This window comes from Canis lupus, unplaced genomic scaffold (assembly GCF_011100685.1).
Source record: "Canis lupus familiaris isolate Mischka breed German Shepherd unplaced genomic scaffold, alternate assembly UU_Cfam_GSD_1.0 chrUn_S846H1010, whole genome shotgun sequence".
Lineage (NCBI taxonomy): Eukaryota > Metazoa > Chordata > Mammalia > Carnivora > Canidae > Canis > Canis lupus.
The window spans coordinates 7,845-29,536 of NW_023331806.1; the positions used below are offsets into that span (position 1 = coordinate 7,845).

Below are 21,692 nucleotides of genomic sequence, written 5' to 3' on the forward strand. Positions count from 1 at the left end.
CTCCTGGGTTAGTTCTATTTATGGACTGTGGGTTGAGGAGATATACTGTGATGTCATTTCCAACGTACATAGAAAAGGAGAATGTAGTTGTAACAGAATGGGATGATACACATCGCTCTACCTGGTAAAATGGGCCAAAGCCTAGCCACTGACTACAGATCCCCAGGGGACTGCGGTTGAGACACCTGGCGGATGGCTCCCACAATATGCTTCCTCCTCTGCCTGTGAGTACATCACTCAAAGATTTTATGTGTGGAGCTACTAACCATAAAAGGAATGAATGTAATTTTAGTCATGACACTTCTCCAGAAAATTAATTTTTTCTTAGTCTATCAAACGACCTATGATAGGATATTCAAATTCAACTTTTCAGTTTTCTCCCAAGTTTCATCTCACCTGCAGAAAAGATGACTCTGAGATTCCTGTCTATGGTTATTTCTTGGACAAGTTTGGGTCTGAGACATTCTGGACCTCAGTAATGAGTGAACGGAAGGCCTAGTTTCACCCCAGACACATGAAATATTGAAGCTGGAGCAACAGGAATTTCTAGATGGCTCCTATAGATGCTCTAACCATCTGTAGCTGAAGGCATCCCTCTTCTCCCCAGCTGCACCACCTATTTGGTATAGACTTCTGTCCCCACCTGTGTGAACTCAGTGCAGAGGTGGAGCCTGAGCCTGAAGACAGCGATACAGAGGCATGTTTCCCAGGGAATTCAATGCAGTTCCTGCTGACCCCTGAGTGGAGGACCTGCCACCAGCATGAGTAAGCTGAGAAACCAGAGGAGAGAAAATTAAATTCTTAAAACTTTAAAAGACAGGCTTCTGTGTAATATAATCTAGCCATATTAGGGTCCGAACAAGAAATCGGTGCATCTGATTGATTTATCTTACCCTTGAAACCTGCCCAGATGTGGCATCCAGGTGATTTAGTGCCTTGTGTTTGGTTAGTACAGCAGGCATAGGAATCTAGCCATGAAAACATGGAGGATTGGAAAATCAAGCTGCCCAGGGGAAATGGTGTTATAGTATGTATGTGAATGCAATTCAGGTAATTTTCCTTAAGATAATAATGGGGAGGTTCCTATTTCTACTAATATGTTCAAGTCTTTTCTACTAGAATGTAGATTTGATTAGGAACGAAGCTATGTCCTCCTTGTCCTGTAACTCCTACCCACAGGAGAGTGGTTTTCTAGACCAGCAGGATCAGTATCACCTGGGAAATTGTTAGAAACTTGTTAGGATCCAAAGTACAAATTTTCATGCCCTTCTCCTTATCTATCATATCACAAACTCTGGAAGTGGGGATACAACAATTTGTGTTATAATAAGCCTGCCAGGGGATTCTGATGCAAGATATTCCTGGCACATAGTAGACATATATCAAGATGTGCTAAAGGATGAAGCAGTAATAACATAAGAGAGTAAACATTTCTGTTTTGTAAAAACATATGCAAAGCACTGATGAAAGGTGTTTCTCTTACAGCATGAATTTTTATAATGTAAATAAAGAATAACTGGACTGGTTTATTAAGAAACACAGTTTGCACTACATGCAGAAATGCTGGTATAAATTTCACAGCAATCAGGAGTTACCTCTAACCCTGTGTTATCAGTGAAGATCTGTTTCTCAGGGCAAGGATGTAGTTGCTTTATACCTGGCCATTGAGCTTTTGTTTTATCCTTTCATATATTAGTGGTTGTTGCCAGCTATAATTTATTCTGATTTCGCATATGGGTATATTAACTTCAAAAAATAGTTTGCATTTCTTAAGCAAAGGCAAAGTTCATGAACATTTGTGTGACTGATGGGTCCAGCTGGTGATAGAAGAACAGACTGTCCCTCCTCTTGGTGATCACTAGCAAACTTGTTCATTCTTTAGATGCTGCTCGGTAATCAACTGTGTATTTTTGTCAGTCTGCAAGGAAACTATCAACTAACTCAGAAAGATAAGTATCTTTCTTATCACTGTAATTGCAATTAGAAAATGAGTTTGCCATATTTGACACTCTAGACCTCTACCATCACTTCTCCCCTTCCCATTTAAATAATGGATTCAACAACATAATTGGATAGTATAACTTTTTAGGAGCTAAATTCTTAAGTTATAAGAACAAAGTAGCATGTAATATTCTAAATAGGATGTACAGTCTACAAATATCAGTGACAGAAATCTTGAAATAAATCATAGCTGACGGCAAAACCATACATCTCCTGTAACTTTTCCTAATAGAGTCAAGAATCTGATTTGTTGAAACTATTAGGTATTCCTTAATTATTCGGCTCAGTGAACAGAGCTGAGCAAAATATACCAAACATAATCTGTTAGCTAAGTCAGGATTTAGACACTTGAAAATAGATTATGTTTGTATTCCAAATCAGATCATGTATTTATTCAGAGCATATGATGTACAGCTTACCATGTTAATGTGCTGGTGGGAAATATAATGAGTATCAGAAACCTTTTCTGACCCGAAGAATTGGCACAAAACATAGACTCAAATACACTGAGAGTTCTAACATCCTATGCATTGCTAATATAGGACATTTCTAATTTTTAAGTCTATATAGGCAATTCAATTTAGTTATTTAACACTCAACATGTATGGCTTGAACTCATGACCCCAAGATCGAGAGTCACAGGCTCCATGGCCTGAGCCAGTCAGGTGCCCCAAGGCAATTATATTTTTCTTTCAGGAAGGAAGGTTTATTTATGTATAAGTTCAATATGTCCATAACAGTTGCCATGCCAGTAAATACCATATATTAAATTGAGCTATATGAAATTGTCTTTGGGTAGGTCAAAATCATAGAATATTAGCAATTTGGGATCCCTGGGTGGCGCAGCGGTTTAGCGCCTGCCTTTGGCCCAGGGCGCGATCCTGGAGACCCGGGATCGAATCCCACATCAGGCTCCCGGTGCGTGGAGCCTGCTTCTCCCTCTGCCTGTGTCTCTGCCTCTCTCTCTCTCTCTCTGTGTGACTACCATAAAAAAAAAAGAATATTAGCAATTTCATATGGCTCAATATAACATTGTTTTAAAAGATGGCTTTACATTTTTTGAAATATTGTGCTTTATGTTTGACTAATGTTGCCATGAATTCTCTCTGTGGATGACTTTCAGAAGTCTGCATAATTTCTGTTTACTTGCATTCCTCATCCTATAATGTACTTTGAAACCATATGAGTGAACATTTGAGGAAGATTTTTAGTGTCTTGTTCTATCACAAATTAATACTATTGAGTGGCTTTGAAGGGTTATTTAAGCTTCAAAAATATATAGTCCTGGGACGTCTGGGTGGCTCAGCAGTTGAGCATCTGCCTTCAGCTCAGGGAGTGATCCTGGGGTCCCAGGGTCAAGTCCCACATTGGGCTCCCCACAGGGAGCCTGCGTCTCACTCTGCCTGTGTCTCTGCCTCTCTCTGTGTCTCTCTTGAATAAATAAATAGATATAATATATATATATATATATATATATATATATATATATATATATATAGTCCAGTAAGAGAGTATTTATCAAATAAGAGGAGCCCAGCACAGAGGAGACATTTCATATTGCTTAACATTCAAATTTTACCTATATGTTATTAAATTGATGTGAACAATTTAAGAAATGGTCTTATACTCATTTTTACAGTAAAGTAATTTTTCAATTATGTTAAATTTGACTTTGAATTTCACATATTGCCATTTTATTTTAGCACCTCTTTAATCACTGTTTTGTGAATTGAATAAATTAAAATATGTAATTGAGTTTTTAGAAATATTAGCAACTTATTTTAATATTCAACTTGATGACATCATCAGTGGAAGATGAGATTTGAGGCTTTTGCTTTTGAGAATCTAAATGGTCATTTGGATTCTTTATTTTGTAAAAGAAAAAAAAATAAAAGTGAATAGTGCAGAGATTGAGATTACACCACAAACCTCCCCACATCTACTCCAAAGAAAGTTCCATTAATTCAGATTTTAGAAAAAGATAATAAATTTCTTTATAGTTACATTTTATTTTTTTATTTTTTTAATAATAAATTTATTTTTTATTGGTGTTCAATTTGCCAACATACAGAATAACATTTTAAAATCCAGCATAAAGTTTAATGACCATTTTAACTACATTTTGAATGCTTTATTTAGTTTATTCAATTTCACATAATGCTTCTCTGCATTGAAAACCTCTTTTCTTTACAATCTCTGCTAACTTCTATTTCTCTAAAATAAATTCCAAATTATTTAGCTTCATATTCAAGATCCTTCAACATCCAGACCCCATCTATCTTGCAACATTGCTATATAGAACCTTCATTTCATTCAAATTTGTTTTTTGATATTAAATCAGCAAATAACCACAATGAGGTACCACTTCACACGCATTAGTGTGACTACTGTTGGTAAAACAGAAAGTAACCAGTGTTGATGAGGAAGTGAGAAAATTGGAAATAGTGAGCATGTGAAGTGGCGCAGCTGCTGTAGAAAACAGTATGGCAGTTCTTCAAAAATTAAAAGTGGAATTACTGTATGAGCCAGCAGTTTCACTTCTGGATGATATATATCCAAAAGAATTGAAAGCAGAGTCTCAAAGAGACATTTGTATGCCTGTGTTCATAGCATCTTTATTTACAACAGCCAAAAGGTGGAAGCAACTCCCATCTATTTACAGGTGAATGAATAAACAAAACATGGTTTTTACAAATAATCAAATGTTACTAATCCTTTAAAAGGGGGATGATGACACCCTCTATAATGGATGAACCTTGAAGATATTATGTTATCACAAAAACACAAGCACTGCATCACTCCCCTCCCAGGAGACACCTAGCATAGTCAAATTCATAGAGGCAGAAAATAGCATAGTGGTTCCAGGAGCTGAGGGAAGGTGGGGATGGGGAGTTGTTTGATGGGTACCGAGTTTTAGCTTCACAAGATGAAAAATTTTGAAGTTCTGTGTCACGATGTCAATGTACTTAAAACCACTTACCCATACACTTTAAATAGTTGAGATGGTTAACTTTATCTCATGCATTTTTTACCACCATTTTAAAAAATTAAGTGAATAGATAATTTTTTAATGTTCCAATAATAATAATAATAATAATAATAATAATATTCCTATATCTAAAGCAAGTCCTTAGAAAGTGGTTTCCGGGATCCCTGGGTGGCGCAGCGGTTTGGCGCCTGCCTTTGGCCCGGGGCGTGATCCTGAAGACCCAGGATCGAATCCCACATAGGGCTCCCGGGGCATGGAGCCTGCTTCTCCCTCTGCCTGTGTCTCTGCCTCTCTCTCTCTCTCTCTCTGTGACTATCATAAATAAATAAGAAAAATGTTTGAAAGTGGTTTCCAGTCACTGTGTTGTACACCTAAAATTAATGTGTCAACTATACTTCAGTAAAATAAAATATAAAAATTAAAAATTAGGGGATCCCTGGGTGGCTCAGCGGTTTAGCACCTGCCTTAGCCCAGGGCCTGATCCTGCAGTCCCAGGATCGAGTCCCACATCAGGCTCCCTGCATGGAGCCTGCTTCTCCCTCTGCCTGTGTCTCTGTCTCTGTCTCTGTCTCTCTCTCTCTGTCCCTGATGAATAAATAAATAAAATCTTAAAAAAAATTAGGGACACCTACGTGGTTCAGCAGTTGGGCATCTACCTTTGGCTCAAGGTGTGACCCTGGGATCCTGGGATCGAGTCCCACATCGGGCTCCCTGCATGGAGCCTGCTTCTCCCTCTGCCTGTGTCTCTGCCTTTCTCTCTGTGTCTCTTATGAATAAATAACTAAAATATTAAAAAATAAATATGAAAATTAAAAATTAAATACCAAAGGGATGGCTACTAAAATTAGTATGGCAGTTATATAATGTATTGAAAAGTCAGAGATTTCTTGTCTCTTGCTGTTTTAAGGATCTTCTCTTTATCTTTGGAATTTGCAAGCTTAACTATTAAATGTCGAGGTGTTGAATGGTTTTTATTGAATTTGGGGGGGGGATCTGTCTATCTCTTTGATCTGAATTCCTGTTTCCCTTCCCAGATTAGGAAAGTTTTCAGCTATGATTTGTTCAAATACATATCCTGGACCTCTGTCCCTTTCGGCGCCCTCAGGAACCCCAATTAAACGTAGGTTTTTCTTCCTCAGGCTGTCATTTATTTCCCTTAATCTATCCTCATGGTCTTTTATTTCTCTTTTTTCCTCAGTTTCCCTCTTTGCCATCAAATTGTCTTCTATGTCACTCACTCGTTCTTCCCCCTCATTCACCCTCGTCGTTAGGACTTCTAGTTTGGATTGCATCTCATTCAATTGATTTTTAATTTCTGCCTGATTAGATCTAAAGTCTGCAGTCTTGAAGTCTCTTGAGTACTTTATGCTTTTTTCTAGAGCCACCAGTATCTTTATAATAGTGCTTCTGAATTGGCTTTCTGACATTGAATTATAATCCAAATCATGTAACTCTGTGGGAGAGAGAGAGGACTGTTTCTGATTCTTTCTTTTGAGGTGAGGTTTTCCTTCTAGTCATTTTTCTGAGTGCAGAGTGGCCAAAAACAAGTTGTATTGGGAAAAGGAGAAAAAGAGAGGAGAGAAAGAAGGAAAGAAAAGAGAAAAAGAAAAAAGGAAAAAAAAGAAAAGAAAAGAGAAGAAAAAGAGAAAGAAAAAGAAATAAAGGGAAAAAAGGGTGGGGGGCAGCAAACAAATCAAAAAGAAAAAAAACACGGGGGAGTATCTTCTGATTCTGTATACTTTAAGTCCCTTGACTTCCCCTGGAACGTGGCCATCTAGCTGGTCTTCTGGGGGAGCGGCCTGTTGTGCTGATTTTCAGGTATTAGCACTTGGGGGAGCTGCTGTGTCACCTGCCTGGTGCAGGGCTCAGTGGGGATGTTTACCCCGTGAGGCCCCAGGAGGGACAAGTGCAGTGGGCAGAGGCCAGCTCTGGAGCCCTGGAGTCAGCTCCCGCAGTAACTAGGGAGCTCTGCGTCTGCAGGGCCTGGATGCTCCGGGCGGGGCTGCTGATCTGCTTATCTCGGGGCAGGAGCGTCCTTGCTGTCCTGGGCTCTCCTGGCCTCTGCCTGTCCTGGGGGGAGGCCAGATCCTGGGCTGTGTACCCGGCGCCCTGTGCTCCTGGGCCTGCGCTGTTGGAATTGCGATCCTGGCCCCGCAGCCCCCTCTCCGCAGAGCCGCCTGAGCCACCTCCGCGCTGCTCCCAGGTCCAGCCGTGCGCGTGCTGCAGCCCTTGGGGAGCTCGGCGCACTCTCCCCGGGGCGCAGGTGTCTGTTAGTGTCCCAGGGAGCCTGAGGGCATCCCCGCCCTCCTGGGGTCCTGCTCCAACTCCCTGCGAGCCCTTTCCGCCCGGGAAGGTTGGTGCAGCTTCTGCTTCTCCGGGACGGGGCTCTCCTGTCCTGGGGACACTCGCCCGGGCCTCAGCCCGGCTCCTCGTGGGGCCCCGCCCCCCTGGAGGCCTTTGTTTCTTTATTTCGTTTTTCCCGTCTTCCTACCTTGATAGAAGCGTGAACTCTTCTCACTGTAGCATTCCAGCTGTTCTCTCTTTAAAGCTCAGGCCGCATTCGTAGATTATCAGGATGATTTGAAGCTTATCTAGGTAATTTGGTGGGGACAGGTGACGTGGGGACCCTACTCTTCTGCCATCTTGCCCCTCCTCAATCCTCATAAAGTTTCTATGATTAAGCATGGTAATGTACATAATTTAACAGTAAGTATGCAGTGCTAGCTGTTATTACCATTATTATTATTATAATTATTACTGAAGGATTCTTAATTCCTAAAACATTTAATTACAATAAATTCATGACCTTATATTGAAACTTAAACTGAGGTGTGTATGACACACAATAGATATATATAATGTTTCACTTTTGGGCAAATTTTTAAAACATCTGTACTAACATTCTAATGCTCTAATGAATGCTGTATTTACAACCGCAAGACAAGAAAATAGATGCCAATCTGTTCAACAGACTTCATCATTCTTCAACAGATATTTTATTGTATAAATTTTGGGTTTTTGTTGAGTGTGGTTTGGGGCAAATCATAAGATGGGTAAAGGAAATAAAGAACTAAAATTCATTTTTAAATGCTCATTTGCTTAAAGTAATTACCGCACTAATATGCTTTAAGTCTTAGATTAAAAATACATGCTTTAACTCTTAAAAGTATAAATGTACTTATTTATGTCTCTGGGCAATTTATACCTCCTGCATTCTCATTACAGAGGTGACAATGTTCTGATCTCTTATGTGTATTTCCAGACATATTTTAGGCATATATAAACAAATGCATTTTCCTTCCTTTTCACACAAATGCAAGCATACAAAACACTCTTACCTTCTCATCTTTTTTTTTTCACCAAAAGCTGTATAGTGTGTTGGTGTCTATATCAGCACTTAGTAAGCTTGTAAACTCTATGACTTATACAGCTTCACTGGATGGATATATCTAACCAATGTCATCAGACCACAGCTCATGGACAGTTTCGTTAACAGCTGTAACTTCTTGTTATAAACGTACTGAATAAATAGTATTGTCCAATTTAAATCAGTTAGTATGTATGTAGTATACTGGATGATAATTCCAAGGAAAGGAATTGGTAGGTCAAGGATAATGCATGGTAATTAATTTTTAAAAGAAATTTTTCATTTATTTTTGAATATTAATACAGGCATGTAGCACATAACTCAAAAGGAAAAAAATGAATGGTAAAAATAAGACTCTCTCATACCATTTTCCTATATTCATCCAGTTTGTTGGACTGGAGATAATCAGGCTTACCCGCTTTATGTCTAAATATCCTTCCAGAGACAGGTAATGTGTACATGTGTACGGAGAAGAATCCCTATTTTTCAGGCAAGTGTTGTTTTCTGTAGCATAAAAGCTTATGACATCAGAAGACTCTTGCCTAGATGTTTGTTTAAACAGAGATACTGGGCTCGAGGGTAACCGTTCACCCAGGATTGCACATCATGTGGCCTTACCATTCAGTCTCAGCCATCGTAGTCCTTATCAGGAAAAGTGATGCTTCCTGGGAATCTCACTATAGGGCACCGTTTTCCCTGAATGAAGAAGGGATAGTGATGAATTCTGTACCTCCTCACCAAGGATTTTCAAACCTCCTGCCATCCGCCTCTATGCTTGGCATGCAACGTGCATTCTGGGATTCCTCTTCACCATAATTAGAGACATTACTTTCACTACTCCTCTAAATCTTTTATTTCATGTGTCTTGGCCACCCTCTTTCTTAGTTCTGTGTCTAGTGTGTTACATCTCCTAGTAGCTTCCTAAAGAAACGTTAAGGGGGTGGCTATTTTTTTAAGTCATGTACGTTAGCACATCTCTTTAGCTAATTCTCTCAGCTGATTTTTCTGGATATAGACTTCCGAAGCAGTTTTTCAGCTTTCTGATTGCCAATGTTGCTAATGAAAAATTCAGACATTCTGATTCTTCATTCTTTGTTTATGAAATCTTTGTCACTCTCCCCCCCCCCCCATGGCAACTTCTGGGATCTTCTTTTTTTGCCTCTACTGTCCTAAAATATCAGAATGCATTACTGGTCTGGCTCACCCATCCTACTGGGTACTTGGAAGGTCCTGTTAATCTGGAATTCGATTCTCTTTAATACTAGTAAATGGTCTTAAATTATATTGCATCATATAATATTCCATTTGTTAAATTATGTTATACATGTTTATTGTGTATAATACATACAGTGATGATGTATGTAGTTTATACTAAATGTGATGTGACATTTATAAGTCAGCATGTAAGTTATTATTATTTTTTTTCAAAATGAACAAGAGTACTATTAAAGAGTGTTTGCAGTCAGTTCAGGAAATCACATATATGCTACTTGCAGAAGAGTTACACCCACAGTAATGATGTCCTCTAAACAATATATATTTTTATATTTTCAAAATATTTTGGCAACAAATGACTAAATTTGACACACCATATTTTATCATTCATCTCTCACACACATACATACAGATACATATCTATAATATTCTACTACTCTATCGCAGAGACTATTCTAGAAATATAATTATTGGTAGGTAACAATATTTTTAAATGAATTAATTCAAGTTCCAAATGTCAAAGTTCACTAACACCTTATTCTTAAAACAGAAATTTATATTGTTTTCTTAAATATTTTACAATCATTTCTGATGTTAAATAAGATAGCTTTTGCTTTTCTATGCTCAAAAATATATAGGGTTATATATAACCTGGATTTAATATACTAATGCAGATTTATAAAATCATAGCATATAATAGCTATGGCCTATAATAAATGTGTAAATATTCATTTTGGATTTTCAGCCCATTATTTCCCCAGATCATCTACCTTCTTACCATAACAAAATTGTTCAGTGTACAAATATTAAGGAATTTATGTGATATTATCAATAAGAACGTTCCATCAAGTGCCATACCCCACTGAGGAGTAGAAGTAGACCTCCACTAATAATCTCCCTTTATTGGACAAAATGTCATCATTATATTACATCTCATTATATTTGAAACATATATTTAATTTTCATTTTTAAAAAGCTTAAACACAATTGTACTACATTTCTTTCTTTCTTTTATTACTGTTGCTTTTCATTATTGAAATAATTTGAGAACTAGCATTGGCATTATGCTAAATTATCATTCAAGATTTGTGTTGTTTTGCTTTGTTTTCAGCATGCAGTGACCTGGAGTTCAGGGAATTGGCAAACAGATTGCGGGACTGGTTCAAGGACCTTCATGAAAATGGAAGCCAAAACAAGATGACAAAAGCATTACTGAGGCCTGAGAGAAGCAGTAAGATTTCTAAATATGACATGTGCCATTGTCTTTGACATGGAACTTTATTTCCAATGAATCACTTAGATCAAAACACATATTCCAAAATTTATTCTTTGCTAGGTGCTGAACAAAAATCAGAACATTGCTATTACTTCCAAGCACACTCATAGTATTTTGCAAGGAAATAAAACATTTGTGACAACTCTGATTGGTTAAAAAAAAAGACATATCCCCTCAGAGACGACATTAACTTCCAGTTGAAGTGAAAGAATAAGAATATTTTTCAGTTTTGATAGCAGTGGTAAAGAATAAAACAACACTAGAGATAAAGGTAAGATTGTTCGAGTGCTTGAGATTTTTACAGACACAATTAGTCCCCCCTCCACACACACAGGCCACCCTTTACGTGATGACTCTGCAGGCATTTCTACTTTTCTACCAAAAAGCCAGTAGACAAGAGTTCTTTCAACAACAGAGTGCAAATCAAATTCATTTTTAAAAGAAGAAAATAAGCTATATGAAGATTATATGAATCTTTTATCATCTGTATAATTTCCTCAGTGTTTTCTAATTCCTTAGAAGTAGGAAATGGTGATTGAAGTAAAGCACTTGTTATGAAAATTGTATGAACTTTAATTCTATATTTTTCATTTATAGAAATGTTATTACACATTTAATACATGTAAAAGAAAGATATTGAAATATGAGCTTAATCTGAGGAGGCTTCAAAGATTGAATATTTGCTCTGAAATATAAGAAGAGGTGGTGGGGCAATAATTAGAAGCAGCATCTTTTAGTTGACCAAGTCCCAAGTGTGCCCCCTTCTTTGCTCATTGTGACATGACCCATTCACTCTACTTTGCAATCCTCAAATAGCACTTTCTTTTTTTATTATATTTTATTTACTTATTCCTGAGAGACACACAGAGAGAGGCAGAGACACAGGCAGAGGGAGAAGCAGGCTCCATGCAGGGAGCCCGATGCGGGACTCGATTCCAGGACCCCAGGGGTCACGCCCTGAGCCACAGACAGACGCCCAACCACTGTGCTACCCAGGGGTCCCCTCAATAGCACTTTCTAACAAAATCACCTCATAGATGGTCATGGTTATCCATTCGCTATGGTCTCCAAATACCTCACTTTTTTTTGTCTTCTCATCCAGGGATTTTCTAAAATCCCAACCTTTTGTATTTATGAATCTGATATATGTTCTTAACTAATTTAATAGTTCTTTTTAACTAAACTAATTCAGCTACCACTGATAGACATGATAATTATCTTTGAACATGTGATGACGATGTATATATGTTTCTTCTCATGAACTTCAGAAAGAGATTATAGTATTCCCCTACCCTGTAGGAGTGTTTCTCAGGTGTGTCTCAGGTGTGTCTTTGGAATCATTGATTACATTTATACCAGATGCTAATTTTTTGGATACCTTGAGTATAGGTAAAATGACTAACCTTACTTAATAGAAACAACAGAGTATGTTTGTCTCTGCATTCATAAAGCAAACACATCTGGGGTCGCGTAAAAGTTTGTTCCAGACCCTTACATATCGATCTTTAAAAATTAATGTCTACACCTACCCTACCAATTCTCAGACTTGAATATTTGTATTTCTTGATCTCAAATTTCTCCTTTAAACTTAAGACTAGTGATCTCTCCCATATTTGGAGGTGGATAGAAGGAGAGCTCCTGGAACACTCAGCACAGTGCCTGGTTAATTGTACACAGTCATAAATACCATTTTCCTTTCCGGCTTCTTGTTTCAAGAAATGAGGCACTCTTGATATAGTGGGTTATTTACAAGAAACTTGTAGGTAGCTGAATATCTTTGGAAAGTAAATGAAAAACTGGACATAGGATTATTTTTACTACTTGAAATGGTCAGAGGCCAACTAGGAGTAAGAGATGAAATCCATTCAGAGATAAGACAAATCACTAGAAGAAAAATGGAGGATTGCCTCAATTCCTCAGAATTGGACATCATCTGAGTGTATTCTTTCCTGACTCAAATCATACTTAATTTGTGAACCAACCCACGATATTATATTCTATTTCCTTCATATTTTTATTTTTCCTTCACAGCATTTCTCAGTATCTACTGCAGTAGTAATCTACATGTTTATTTGGATTCTCTCTCTCCCTCTCTCTCTCTCTCCCCTCCCCCTCTCTCTTTCACACACACACACACTAGATGACAGAAATCTTTACTGACCATCGTACTATAGGAGTAGAGTGGTTTGGTACATAGCACTGCTAAATAAAAACAAATACTAGTATTAATGGAAGAAACAAAGAAACCATCAAAATGCTGCATTACCTGGATGTACCACAATTTAATCAGCTTTCCTCTTAAGAATGTTTATTGTTTCCATTATTTTCTCCATGACGACCAATTCTGCAGCTGATTGTTATGCTTTTATTTCTAAGAAAGATTCCAAGAAGTGCAAGTGATGGGTCAACATGTGCATGCAGTTCAAATGCTAAATGATAATAGATGTTGCAGGTTGCTTTGCAAAACAAAAAATCTTAAGGTATTTCTAAGATTAGGGTAACTCACAACATGGGAGTTACCTTTTGTCTTCATCCCTGGCAGCAAAAATATTAACCATTCTTTTTAACGTTTCCATTCTGGTGAGCATGCTGTTATAGTTCATTATTAATCCCATTTGCATTCCCTTGATTAGTAGTGAATTTGAACATAAAATATTAGTGGAGGAGAACTTTCATACAGCAAAACGATATAAAATGACTCATTCAGCTCAGGCTACTCTAATAAAATACTATAGACTAGGCGGATTAAACAGTTGACATTTCAAGAATTCTGGAGGCTGGGGAAGTCCTACATCATGATGCTGGCAGATTGGATTCTGGATTCTTTTCTCATGGTGGAATCAGAAAAAGATCTCTCTAGGGCCTCTTCTTATGAAGGCACCAATCCCCTCACGTAGGCTCCACCTTCATGACCAACTGCCCCCAAAGGCCCATCTCCAAATGCCATCCAGCTAGGGGATAGGACTTCATCGTATGCATTTTGGGAGGACACGATTCAGTACAGAGCACCAAACAAAACAGCACACATACACCTGGAAAAACCACTAGTTATGTCAACTTACAAGTTCCATTTTAAGAAAGGTATATTGATGACTTCCATTATAATTGTTTTTAATCATTCCTTCTAGTATTTTGGGGAGTTTTTGCTATATGTGCTTGCTACTCTATTTCTTAAATATATAGATTTATTTATGTTCTATCCATTAATAAATTATGCTTATCACTTTATTTTATGATACTATATTCTACTTACTGCTTTTTTGCACAGATTTCACCTAATCTGATAGTAATATTATCACTCCTACATTTAATTTTATTGCATTTGCCCAATATATTTGGAAACATTTTTTGTCAATCTTTCTTTATTACTTAGAACTAAATGTCTTTCTTGTAAGCATCCATAATTGAGCTGTGAGTTTTCAATATGACGGTAAGAAAACTGAGTGACTTTTATAATCAAGATATAACAATAAAGTCAACAAAAAGCACAGAAAAAAAAGCACAGAAAAATATTCTGATAAAACACAGAATGTTTGCCATAGGAGATTACCCAGAAGACAAAGAAAACCTTGTTATCACAATTTCTGGTTAAGAAAAGACCAATAATCTAAGAGAAAATTGTCATTTTAAAAGAGAAACAAAATTTTAGTTTTACATCTGTATAATATTTGATACTAATTTTAATTTTTTCTATAATAAATCTTTCAAATATTAGTGAGCCCTGACTATGAAAATAGTTTCAAGGATCCTTTTATAATATTTTGTATTCATATACCATTTGGTCTTATGCATTTTTGTAACAGTAAGTCATTTTATTTTAGAATAAAACTATGTTTTTTAACAAAGTCATATCTTTCATACCTTGCATATCAAGTTGCTTATATCATTATTTTTTCCTACTAGAGTATTACTTATATAGATATTATCATTTGAAATTACAGTAATTTTTATTTTATATAGAAAACTATGAAGTAGATAATTTTGAACTGTCATGCATTAGTATTTTGCAGATTAAGAGGATTTATAAATATATATTTTATGCTTTTTATACCCATATCATTTTTTATATGTAGCTTTTTAAGTTGCAAAAATGAACATGTTTATTAACATACCCAAATATATAAAAATGAAACTACAAAATTAGTTTGAATCATAAAAATTAGAGGCAAACAGTATATAAATTTAAATTTCTCTAGTAGATGTAATGCTAACTTATTGAATCAATATACCTATTTCAATTTAAGACAAATATGTTCCAGTAGAATATAAATGTATGCTTACAGTATATGTAATGCTGATAACTCTGAAGATACAGTTTTTTTATTAATTTTTAAAGGTTTTTATTTATTCATGAGAGACAGACAGAGAGAGAGAGAGAGGCAGAGACATAGGCAGAGTGAGAAGCAGGCTCCCCATGGGAAGCCCAATATGGGACTCGATCCCAGGACCCTGGGATCAACAGCTGAGCCACCCAGGCATCCCAGTTTTTTTATTAAAAAATATTAAATTAGTTTCTTTTACAAAAGTTTATACTATGCTAATTGAATTTTTAAATTTTTAAATTTTTTTAAGTTGACCTACAATGTTATGTTATTTTCAGGTGTACAACATAGTGATTCAACTTCTTTATACATGACATTAGGTTCCCCAGAAATGTACCTACCATGTGTCCCAAACATCACTATTAAATTACTACCGACTATATTCCATATGTTGTATCTCTCATTCCCATGACTTGTTTATTCCATAACTGGAAGCCTGTACTTCCCACTTTCCTTTACCCATTTTGTCCAGCCCATCACCTCCCAGTCCTCTGACAACCATTGGTTTTTCTGTATTTTTAGATCTGGTTCTACTTTTTGTTTGTTTATTTCATTCTTTAGATTCCATAAGTAAGTGAAATCATGTAGTATTTTTCTTAGTCTGACTCATTTCACTTAGTATAACATCCTTTATATCATCCATGGCTATATGATATTTATATTATATATATATCATATAATTTATATATATTTATATTATATATAATTTATAAATATTAAATGTATACATACACTACATTTTCCTTATCCTTTTGTCTATTGATGAACATAGGTTGCTTACATATCTTGGCTCTTGTAGATAATGCTGCAGTAAATATAAGGGTGCATCTATCTCTTTGAACTGATGTTTTGTTTTGTTTTTTAAAGATTTTATTTTCTCCCTCTGCCTGTGTCTCTGTCTCTCTCTCTCTCTTTCTCTCTCTCTCTCTGTGACTATCATAAATAAATAAAAATTTTAAAAAAATTTAAAAAAGGGATCCCTGGGTGGTGCAGCGGTTTGGTGCCTGCCTTTGGACCAGGGCGCGATCCTGGAGACCCGGGATCAAATCCCACATCGGGCTCCCGGTGCATGGAACCTGCTTCTCCCTCTGCCTGTGTCTCTGCCTCTCTCTCTCTCTCTCTCTGTGACTATCATAAATAAATAAAAATGAAAAAAATTAAAGATTTTATTTATTTATTCATGAGAGACACAGAACTGGGCTAAAGGCAGACACTTAACTTCTGAGCCACCCAGGGTCCTGAACTGATGTTTTGTATACTTTGGGTAAATACCTTTGTGAAATTATTGGATCATGTGGTACTTTTATTTTTATTTTTTTTTAGGAATGTCCATACTGGTTTCCACAGTGATGTTAGCAATTTACATTCTTGCCAATAGTGTACAAGAGTTCTTTTTGTCTACATCCTCACTAACACTTGTTGTTTTTTGCCTTATTTTAGCTGTACTGACAGGTATGAGGTGACATCTCATTGTGGTTTTGATTTGCATTTCCTTGATGATGAGTGATGTTGAGCATTTCTTGTATATTTATGGGCCATCTGTATGTCTTATTTGGAAAAAATGTCTATTCATGTCCTTTGCCCATTTTTTAAAAATCAGACTGCTTGTTTTTTTTTTTTCTGATGTTGAGTTGCTTAAGTTCTTTGTGTATTTTGGATATTAGCCCTCTATTAGGTCATTTGCAATTATCTTCTCCTATTCAGTAGGTCACCTTTTTTGTTGATGGTTTCCTTCACTGTGCAAAAGTGTTTTATTTTGATGTAGTCTCAATAGATTATTTTTGCCTCTGTATTCCATGTCTTAGAAGACATATCTATAGAGTGTTGCTATGGCCAATGTCAGAGAAATTACTACCAATGTTGTCTTCTAGGATTTTCAGGTTTCATGGTTTCATATCTTTAATGCATTTTGAGTTCATTTTTGTATATGATGTTAAAAAGTGATCCAGTTTCATTCTTGTGCATGTAGTTCTATAGTTTTCCCAGTACCACTTATTGAAGAAATGGTCTTTTTAAAACATTAAGTTCATTAGAAGGTTTTTTTTATTTCTAAAAATTTTAGTAATATATAATTAATATAAGCACTTACTATTCCTAAGCTAATCACAATACACATTTCTTAAGTGATTTTATAATCTAATTTGAGAATACCATCTGAAGATAGGGGAAAAATACACATACACACCCCTGCACATTCATGCATACACATAAAGATTGTGTTTACAGAGGATAGAATAGATTGTAGTTATAGTTAAATATGAGACCAATGCTCTACAAAGTATTTTGCAATTTGTCGAGATATCAGAAGGAAATAGTCCTTGGAGAAGCAGGCTCCATGCATCCATTAATCTGTTGATGGACATCTGGGCTCATCCATTCTTCTTTATCCATTCCTCTGTTGATGGACATCTGGGCTCTTTCCATGGTTTGCTCTTGTGGACACTGCTGTTATAAATGTAGGGGTGCAGGTGCCCCTTTGAAACATTATTTTTGTATCCTTTGGGTAAATATTTAGTAGTGCAATTGCTAGGTCATAGTGTAGTTCTATCTTTAACCTTTTGAGGAACCTCCATACTCTTTGCCAAAATGGCTGCATGAGGTTGCATTCCACCAACAGTGTATAAGGATTCCCCTTTCTCTGAATCCTTGCCAACATCTATTGTATCCTGAGTTGTTAATTTTAGCCATCTGACAGGTGTGAGGTGGAATCTCAGTGCAGTTTTGATTTTATTTCCTTGATGATTAGTGATGTTGAGATTTTTTTCATGTATCTGTTGGCCATTTGTATGTCTTCTGTGGAGAAATGGCTGTTCATGCCTTTGGCCCATTTCTTTTTTTTTTTTTTTAATTTTTATTTATTTATGATAGTCACACAGAGAGAGAGAGAGAGAGAGAGAGAGAGGCAGAGACATAGGCAGAGGGAGAAGCAGGCTCCATGCACTGGGAGCCCGACATGGGATTCGATCCTGGGTCTCCAGGATCGCGCCCTGGGCCAAAGGCAGGCGCTAAACCGCTGCGCCACCCAGGGATCCCCTTTGGCCCATTTCTTAACTGGATTTTTTGTGTTTTGGGTATTGAGTTTGATAAGTTCTTTATCGATCTTGGATACTAGCCCTTTAATCTGATGTATCATTTGCAAATACCTTCTCCCATGCCATAAGATGCCTTTTAATTTTGTTGATTGTTCCCTTTGCTGTGCAGCAGCTTTTTATCTTGATGAAATCCCAATTTCCTCATCTCTCCATCCATCTTTTGTTTCCCTTGCCTTTAGAGACATGCTTGCAAGAAGTTGCTTCGGCACAGGTCACAGAGGCTGCTGCCTGTGTTCTACTCTAGGATTCTGATGGTTTCCTATCTGACATTTAGGTCTTTCATCCATTTTGAGTTTATTTTTATGTATGCTGTAAGAAAATGTTCCAGTTTCATTCTTTTGCATGTTGCGCCCCAATTTTCCCAACACCGTTTGTTGAAAAGACTTTTTTTTGTATTGGATATTCTTTCCCACTTTGTTAAAGATTAGTGACCATAGAATTGAGGGTCCATTTCTGGGTTCTCTATTCTGTTCCATTGATCCATGTGTCTATTTTTGTACCAGTACCATATTGTCTTGATGATTGAAGCTTTTTAATACAGCTTGAATTCTGGAATTATGATGCCTCCAGCTTTGGTCTTCTTTTTCAACATTGCTTTGGCTATTCAGAGTCTTTTCTGCTTCCATACAAATGTTAGAATTGTTTGTTCCAGCTCCGTGAAAAATGCTGACGTTATTTTGATGGAGATTACATCGAATGTGTAGATGATTTGAGTAGGATATACATTTTAACAATATTTGTTCTTCCAATCCATAAGTACAGAATGTTATTCTATTTCTTCATCTCTTTCTAAATTTCTTTCATAAGTGCCCTATGGTTTTCATAGCACACCTGTTTGGATAGGTTTATTCCTAGGTATCTTATGGTCTTTGGTGCAGGAAGGAATAGAAAATATGAACAGACTCATAACTGGAAAAGAAATTGCATGAGTAATAAAAAATCTCCCAACATATGAGAATCTATGGCTGAATGGCTTCCTTGGGGAATTCTTCCAAAATTTAAATAAATAATACCAGCCACTGTGGAAAACAATATGAAGGTTCCTCAAAAAGATAAAAATAAAACTACCCTGAGACCCAACAATTGAACTATTAGATATTTATCCAAACGATACAAAAATAGTAATTTGAAGGGGTTCATGCACCCCAATATTTATAGCAGCAATGTCCACATAACCAAACTATGGAGAGAGCCCAGATGTCCATCAACAGATGAATGGATAAAAAAGATGTGAGATTCCTATCTATCTAATCTATCTATAATGGAATCAAAAAGAATGAAATCTTGCCATTTGTAATGACATGGATGGAACTAGAGGTTATTATGGCGAGCAAAATAAGTCAGTCAGAGAAAGATAAGTACCACAATTTCACATATGATTTAATTCATATGTGGAATTTAAGAAACAAAAGAAAAAACAGATGACTATAGGGGAAGGGAAGGAAAAATAAAATAAGATAACACAAAGAGGGAGTCAAACCATAAGAGCCTCTTGACTATAAGGAACAAAGACTGCACCAAAAAGGAGAATTATAGACCACTATCTCTGATGAAACATCGACATGAAAATTCTCAACAAAATACTCCCTAATAGAATCCAACAATACATTAAAAGGATTATTCACCAGGACTAAATGGGATTCATTCCTGGGATACAGGCATGTTTTAATATTCAAATATCAAGCAATGTGATATACCACGTTAATAAATGAAGAGTAAGAATCATATGATCTTCTCAAAAGATGCAGAAAAAAAAAGCATTTGACAAAATATATCATCCTTTCTTGATAAAAACCCTCAAGAATGTAGGGTAGAAGGAACATGCCTTAACATCATAAAGCCCATATATGAAAGACCCTAGATAATATCATTCTCAATGGGGAAAACCTGAGAGCCTTTTCCCTAAGGTCAGGAACATGACGGGGTGTCCACTCTCACCACTGTTGTTTGACATAGGATCAGAAGTCCTAGCCTCAGTAATGAGACAACAACAAGAAATAAAAGGCATCGAAATTGACAAGGAAGAAGTTAAACTTTGACTCTGCAGAAAAGTCTTTCTTTTACAGGAAGGAGTAAGCAGACCAGCAATACCTTTGTGGATGAGGAGGCCAAAGGTGTTGTGTAAGCAGGCAGCAGAATTTGGGCACTTTAACAGGGAATAATGTTCCCCTGCTCAGCAGATTCTCAGTAAATCAAGTAAGAAAAGATTTGTGTATCTTAGCGCTTTAGTTCTTGCTCAAGCATGTGGAAAAGCCAGAGTTTAGGTGTCTGGGGAAAAAGAAAAGCATGGCTAATGTTTGGTCAAGCCAAAGTTCAGTGGCTGAGTAATGGGCAATTGTGAGCATTTGGTCAAACTTTATTCCTAACTATAAGTGATTCATTTATCTACCAAGCGAGGATATGAGACTCTTAAGCTTCTGATTTCACTCATGATTTCAATCTTTTTATATCTTTGGTCTGTATTTTGATACATTCCTTGCACTTGATTCTCTAGACCATTAATTTGATGCTCCACAGTGGCAATTCTCTCTATAATTCACCCACGGGATTACTTGTCTGGAAAATCATGTTTTTCCATCTAGAAAGTATTATTGTACCTTTTTTATGTGTGTACTCAAATACTTGTGTGTGTGTGTGTGTGTGTGGTGTGTGTGTTGTGTTAAATTTAAGTAGACTGTCTCTTCCCTTATTTATTCCATTCAACATGAAACTAATTTTTCTCTCTCTGGCTACTTGAGCCCTTTAGATATGTGGTGCTTTCTCTGTGTTTATTCACTGAGCCCCAGTCTATTTGATGATATCTCTTTATTGGCGATAATATCACATGGGATGGAAAAGTCTCACACGGGCTTAGCCTCAAAGCATCCGGAAGGCCACTGGTTGCCTGAGCTGTGGAGGAAATCACCGTATTCCTGTATCTCTTACTGTCCTGGCCTCTTTTATGAAATCAAGCTCCCATATAGTGATTCGATATTGAATACTGACTGACCTTCTCCCCAGGAGTCTATAGATTCCTGTGAGTCAGGCTAATTTTAGGAGCTCTCACTTCCTGTCCTCTGCCCTTGACCCACAATCTGTGCTCCATCACCCACCTGACCCCTCAGGAGAGAGAGCTTGATAGCAATTTGCACTCATTTGCTTTTAGACTCTAACACTCATTTGACTGGAAGAGGGTGATAGTGGATTGAAGTTGATCACGGAGAAGGAGCTTGCCTGCATTGGTTGGTCAAAACACCGTTCTTGTGCTTCATCAACCAACTTCAAATCTAATACAGAAAGTGACAGATCTGAAGGAACAACTTAGAGAAAAATGCTTTTTATATTAAATATCAAAGTGGCAATGCTAGGAGAAATACCTAAGGGAGGGCCACAATGTGTATTTTTCTGATTGTGCAAAGAAGGCTGCTTAAATACTAATATTGTTTAATGT

General features: G+C 36.8%; 1 long non-coding RNA gene across 2 annotated transcripts; it reads right to left on the reverse strand.

Annotated features, from left to right (window-relative positions):
• Positions 1–288: 288 nt before the first annotated feature.
• On the reverse strand, positions 289–13,177 carry LOC119879440. Of its 2 annotated transcripts, none has more exons than XR_005387521.1 (3): positions 13,115–13,177; positions 8,976–9,053; positions 289–770 (listed from the first exon to the last, which is right to left on the reverse strand). It is a non-coding gene; the product is annotated as an uncharacterized LOC119879440 (long non-coding RNA). The 2 variants fall into 2 exon arrangements; XR_005387520.1 differs by lacking the exon at positions 289–770 and adding an exon at positions 7,432–7,581.
• Between the last annotated feature and the right edge of the window lie 8,515 nt (positions 13,178–21,692).